This window comes from Rattus norvegicus, chromosome 7 (genome assembly GCF_036323735.1).
Source record: "Rattus norvegicus strain BN/NHsdMcwi chromosome 7, GRCr8, whole genome shotgun sequence".
NCBI lineage: Eukaryota > Metazoa > Chordata > Mammalia > Rodentia > Muridae > Rattus > Rattus norvegicus.
Window position 1 is genome coordinate 113296595 of NC_086025.1, and position 6985 is coordinate 113303579.

A 6985-nucleotide genomic window follows, 5' to 3' on the forward strand; every position below is an offset into this window, starting at 1 on the left:
AAGGGCTGAGCCACATTATAACAAGAAATAAGTGTTTTCCAGTTCACAATCTCTCTCTGAGTTCACAATGTGATCAAAAATCCTTCGACGCCATAGAGAGGGATAAAGACCCAGGACCTCAAATATGCCAGGGCCCATGTGAGGTTTGTTGTTTGGTTGTTTGGTTGGTTGGTTTGTTTTGCATAACCAGGAGTTCAATGAGTGTTAGCAGAATGGGCAGGATATTGGGTGTAAGACAGAATCTTCCATTAAATCCTCAGAATAAGGTTAGCTTTTAGTCCTACCTATGGAGAGGGTGGGAAGGCTAGCAGACATGGTCCACTATGGCTCAAGAATTTGCTAGAATTTTTATTTACTCCTTATGGAAGATGTATTACAGATTTCTCAATCAAGAATCAGGCTCAACGTGGAGCTACAGAGATGGATTGCAGAGGACCCAGGTTCAGTTTTCAGTACCCACAGGGTGGCTCATAACTGTCTGTAATTCTAGTTCCAAAGAAGCCATTACCTTCTTGAGGCCCTCATGGACAAAAAAAAAAAAAAAAAAAAAAAAAAAAAAAAAAAATCAGGTCCAAGACAGGCACGGGGGTGCATGTCTGTTGCCTCAACACCTGGGAGGTGGAGACATGAGGATCAGGAATTCACGGTCATATGTGGCTACACAGCAAGTCTGAAGCTAGTCTGGGATACATGGTTTCTGTTTCAAGGGACGAAAGAAGGAAGGATGAAGGGAAGGAAGGAAGGAAGGAAGGAAGGAAGGAAGAGATGGGAAAAAGGAGGGAGTGAAGGAGGGACTCATGGAAATGAACCAGTGAGACCTCATTCCTCAGTTTGGGGTCTGAGACTCAAACCCAGGTCTTCCTCATCTCTAAGGTCACAAAGTCATCAGTGCCTTGCTATGCCTCACTGGACACTTGCCAAGGTGAACCCAGGGCCTGACAAACTCCTTGGTCAGTGTCTAGAAGGCAAAATGTCAGAAAGAAGGTCACACAGGCAGGATCTATTTTTAATCTGGGTGTGGAAGCTAAAAACAGGGAGGAGGAAGACGGTTGGCTCGTACCCCGGCAGGGCCCCAAGCCCTTCCTTCCCTGTCTCAGACTCTCATTCACATCAGGCTTCAGGCAGCCAATGTAATGAATGACTTCCAACAACAGAAGTCATTAGGAAAGCCAATAAAGATGTGACAGATCTGGCAAGAACAAGAAACAGCTCAGGTGTAGCGCTAGGAGGCCAAGGGTAGGGATTCCTTCAGGTCATGAATGAATCAGCCTGGCATCCACCCATCCTTCGATTGGGATCAAAGGTACAGCCAGCGCGCACTCAGAGGATGCCTTCAAAAGATGCGTACTAATTAAAGCATTTACTGAGCCCAGGTCTCTTGGCTTAATCACGTGCCTCTCCATGCTGGTGGGCTGCGCATGCTCCTCAGCTGATTGGAGCCGCAATGCTGCCTTCCACGCTAGCCACGCCAATCAGATTCCTTCACGACGAGATGCTCACAGGATGGTAGCACTGGTTCTCTTCGCTCATCAGGGGGACCTAGAAGGTCATGGAGATCTGAGGTTCTGGGGCAGGAATAGAGTTCCTCTGTAAATGGAGAAACCGCCTTAGCAGGAGAGATAGATTGAAGAAATTGAAGGAAGAAAGAGGAGCTGCCTCATTGCAGACCTTCTGTAGGGAACTCCTGTGAGTGCAGGTCAGAAGGACGGGCAGATAACACCTGGCCCTTACCGGTTGATGCTTGCTGAGCACGCAGAGGAAGGACAGTTGGGTCAGAAACTATTAATTTGAGAAAACGTGTGTGAGGAAGGGATGGTTGCTATGAGATCCTTGAAGGATCCCCTCAACACAGCTCTTTGCCACTCATTCATGCAAAGATCATCCATTTGTACATTTTAAAAATTATTTATGTATGTGAGTACATTTCCCCTTTCCTCACACACACCCGAAGAGGACATAGGATCCCATTACAGATGGTTGTGAGCCACCATGTGGTTTTGTGGGAATTGAACTCAGGACCTCTGGAAGAACAGTCAGTATTCTTAACCCCTGGGCCATGTCTCCAGCCCCTGTAGTTTTCTTAAAAGAGTAGAATTAAGCCAGGAGGGCTAGCGCAGGCCTTGAATCGCAGCACTCCGGAGGCAGAGGCAGGCAGATCTCTAAGTTCAAAGTCAGTCTGGTCTACAGAGTGAGTTCCAAGACAGCCAGGGCTACACAGAGAAACCCTGTCTCTAAAAACAGAGAGAGATAGAGATGGAGAGGGAGGAGGAGGGGGGAGGGGAGGGGGAGGAGGAGGAGGAGGAAGAATTCGACCAGGCATGGTGGTGCATACCTAAAATCCTTGGAAAATTGAGGCAGGAAGATCAAATTTTCAAAGATATCCTCAGCTATGTAGCAAGTTCAAGGCTGGCCTGAGCTACATGAACCTGTGCACCCCCTCCCCCAAAGAGAATTCCAGTAATAATTCTAAATTAAAAGATGAAGGGTCAGTTGTACTGCTGTACACCATTAATCCCAGCACCTGCCTGATCTACACAGCAAGTTACAGGTCACCAGAGGTCAACAGTGAGACCCTGCATACATCAAAACAAAAGATGAAACTGGTTGGGTATGGTGACACATATCTGTAATCCCGGCGCTCAGGACTCTGAGGTAGGAGGATCATAAGCTCAAATCTAGCTACACAAAGAGACTCTCAAAAGAAAAAAAAGAAGAAGGGAGGAGGGAAAAAGTAAAGCAGCTCATTAAACAACATCAACACTTACGTGTACATGTTGGGCAAGGGTGTTGCACATGTGTCACAGAGGCCACAAAAGGGCATCAGTTCCCTTGGAACTAGAGGTAGTTATAAGTGGTTGTTGATAAATCAACCTTAAACTTGAAAGCCATCTCATAGCAAAGTTAAACTGGGTTCATTCCTGTGTATGACTAAACCTCTTTCAAGGATTAAGCTATGTCCCGTGTATATCCTCAGCTACAAATGTTTCTGCACTTCCTGTTCAAGAAATGGCCACCATGCCTTTCTTGGAGGAGCTCGTCATGACAAGCTTGATGTATTTTTGCTCTTCCCTGCTTATTTGCCTGCCAAAGCCCCCGTTTGGAAAGTCCGTTGTTCTAAGTTGCCCTAAAAACCTCATCTTCCCCATCCAGGGACGCTCTCTAAAACTGGCGCTAGGGATGATGGCTGCTGGACCAGGTCTGTTCTGCTGTGCGCAATTTAAAATTAAAAAAAAAAAAAAAAGTTTGCTACAATTTGGCCATTTGAACAGATGGTCTTTTGTTTCGTTTGCTTACTTGTTCTTTTGTTTGTCGATACAGGGTTTCTCTGTGTAGCTTTGGCTGAACTAGAAATCAACTCTGTAGACCAGGGTGGCCTTGAACTCACAGAGATTTGCCTCTTTCTGCCTCCCGAGTGCTGGGATTAAAGGCCTGCACCACCAAGAGCTAGACGAGTTGGTGGTCTTTTACTGTTGCCTGGTGGGCTTAATTGCTGTGAGCTTATTGCTGTGGATGCTGGGAACTGGACTCAGGTTTTCCGCAAATGTAGTGTGTGCTCTTAACCAGTGCCCCATCTTTCCAAGCCCTAAAATATCATTTTAAGCACTAATAATTGTTTTATTCCCAGGAGGCCTTCCTTCCCACCCCCACCCACCCCTCCTCCATAGTACAGAACACTGCTCTCAGCTACACTGTGATTGGGTCACAGGTGGGCACATGACCTATGCTAGTCCAATCAATCTCAAATTCGTGCCCCTCCCCCTCCCGGGAATTCTGGGATACAGCTCCTCTTCCTTCCTCAGGATGGTGGCGAGGGTTTGTTATTGCTGCTGTTCCACCACTTTCTTACTGCAAGAAACTGGTCTGAAAAGAGACCAGCAGAAAGAGGAGCCAGAGCCGAGGCACCTGCAGCTTGCAGAAGCCAGAGCTCTGACATCACGCAGGCCCTCCGTCGTTCCATTTATCATTTGATCCCCTAAGAATTGGGTTCCTTTCACCCCTGACGGAACACACGCTGACCTGCCCCTACCTTGATTTCTGGAACATGCTGAAGAACGCGTTAAACTTTAGACTAGGGGAGATGACTGCCTTTTTTTTTTTTTTCTAAGCTATTACTTTCTTTGAGCAGAATCAAGGTCCAGATGTATCACTTGTGACCATTAACTCTTTTGTGACCATTAACTCTTTTCTGCACGTAAGGAGAGGAACACAGGCCTTTGTTCCCAGAACTGAGCCCCTCCTCCTGCTCAGGGCTGCTTCCTTGCTGGCTCGGGTCCCAAAGCACCATTTCTGGCCCGTGACTCACAAAGTAAATCGTCTGTAAGTGAAAAGCCTCTTATCCTAACTTTGGCAGGAAAAACAAGGTGGCAAGCCAGGCAACATTCTTCACGCTGGAGGCCTACCGGTGCCAAGGGCTGCTCTGGACATTGCGCATGAGCAATGTTATCTGCTTACTCAAAAGCTGCGTGCGCTTGCTTGTGTATGCACCAACTGCGTTTCCTGTTCTGTGCGCTCCCAATGGGACACCGTGCAACGTTCAACAGCCCTATCTGATCATGGAGCCATGTCCGCGTCCTGTCTGGTGCCCGGCGTAATCGTGCCCTTTATCTTGGCAGCTGAACACCAGATATTTTGACAAGGACTTGAGAGTATGCATTTACTTAGAGGACAGTGGCATCGAGGGGTGGAGAGCTCTGTCTTCTGTCACTTTGCACCTTTAGGAACAAGTTAAATTAGTCTTGTGTTTTTTTGAGACAGGGCCTCTTGTAGCCCAGGCTGGTCTAGACCTAACTATGTATCTAAGGATGACCTTGAACTTTTCTGAGGCATCTGTCTCCACCTCCCCTGTGCAGGACTAACAGGCATTCACCACCATACTTGTTTTTGTTTTGTTTTTTTGTTTTTGTTTTTGTTTTTCTCTTTACAAGTAACATTTATTTAGGACAGAATGGATAGTGTTCCTTTGGGGACACTTGGTGAGTCTACCTTCAAGTCAGATTCATTCATTCTGCCACAGTCACAGCTTCCAGTTTTACCACAGGAAACACTAGCGTCTTCTCACCCACCCAGTCAGAGTCGATGATAGCAGGCCTCGGTGAGGGCAGAAGACCACGATCCTGTCCTTTCTGCCTTAGCCCCAAAGCCTGTTTTGCAGGGGCTCTGCCTCTCCACCCCCACCCCTGTCGGCCATCACGTGATGCACGCTATTACCGGTGGGCAGCTGTGCACTGGCCAGTAGGTGAGGACTGGATGCTGGTTGAAGGGGTGGGATGGGAGCGCGCGCGTGTACGTGTGTGCGTGCCTGCGTGTGCGCGCGCACGTGTGTGTGTGTGTGTGTGTGTGTGTCTGTCTGTCTGTCTGTCTGTCTGTCTGTGTCTGTGTTGTGTTGATATTAAGGTAGCAATAGAAGCTATCACAGATGATGCTCCAGAGAAGCTAATGCAAACCCCATAATGTGGCCCCATCTCAGGTGACTCCAGGGTAGGTCCATGACAGCCTCTCCTTTACCATCTTTTGCCTCCAGGTTAGAGCAAGCCAGAGAGTTCATTTCCTGGTCAGCATCCTCTCTCACAGGGGTGGTACTGCCCTTAGCAGACCTTGACATAGCTGGTGTTTCAGAGCTTTGGCAGGAGTCCTAAACTGCTGTAAGCTGGTGCCACCAGCTGGAGCTATTAATGGAGTGGAGCAGCTGCTGCACAGTGTTGGGGATCAAGCCCAGGCTTCAAGCCTGCTAGGCGAGCCTCTACCAACCCCAGCTACCTCCCCGGAAAGGCTAACCAGTCCTGCTTTTAAAAGCAGTATTTCCAGGCTGGGTGTCATGCAAGACACATGCTTAGTCCGTGTAGATGCAGGCAGAGCTCTGAGTTTGAGGCCAGCCTGGTCTACATAGCAAGTTCTAAGACAACCAGGACAACATAGAGAGACCCTGTGTTAACAAATCAAAAACAAAAGCATTATTTCCATGGTTATTCTGGGGGGAGGGGATAGTTTGATTATTTTTTTAATCGAATATAATATATATACACACACACTCTCTTTCTGTCTCTCTCTCTCTCTCTCTCTCTGTGTGTGTGTGTGTGTGTGTGTGTGTGTGTGTGTGGTGTAAAAGGCAAAGAACAAACTTAGGTGTTGGTCCTCCAGTGCCTTCTTCCTTTTACCTGAAACAGAGTCTCTCACAGGCCAGGAGCTTAACCACAAATAGCAGGCTGACTGGCCCCCATGTGTTTCTAGGGCTCTAACTCCCGTCTTCCCACCCCTGGGAGAATCCTCCCTGGGTTTTTATGTTGGTTCTGGGGATCTGAACTCAGGTCTTCAGGCTTGTAAGATGAGCTCTTCACCAACTAACCTCCCAAGCCCTTTAACAGAACATGTGTTTATGGCTTCAGACTGTCATGCCTCAAACCTTTTTTTTTTTTTTTTTCTTTTTTTTCCGGAGCTGGGGACCGAACCCAGGGCCTTGCGCTTCCTAGGCAAGCGCTCTACCACTGAGCTAAATCCCCAACCCCATGCCTCAAGCCACACATTCACAACTAGGGGCGATTAGATTGCTGGTCCAGCAAATGAAACGTTCCCCTAGCCATCCTTGACCTTGCAATGCTGATTCACAGCTGCATGTGTAAAATCATTCCCCAAAGATTGCTTGTTTGTCTTAGAACGAGCATTTCCAATCTCATGCTTGCTCTGGAGAACCGTTCATTCAGTGTGCTTGCAGTGCCGTTTTCTGATTAGTCGCTTTTATTTTATGTTTGTTTGGGTCTTCACACACCCATATACACACTGAGATCAGAGAACTCGTGAACATCTGTTTCGGTTTTTTTTCCTATCATGAGAGTGCAGGAGACTGACCGCGACTCATCCCGCTGCTCCTCTAAGTGTTCCTTCGGCTTGGCAGCAAGCATCTTTACCTGCTGAGCCCGCTCTTTGACTCTTAGACATTGTGTTTTCATTGTTACAGGTAAAGAACCCTCTGGCAACATTGATTCACTTT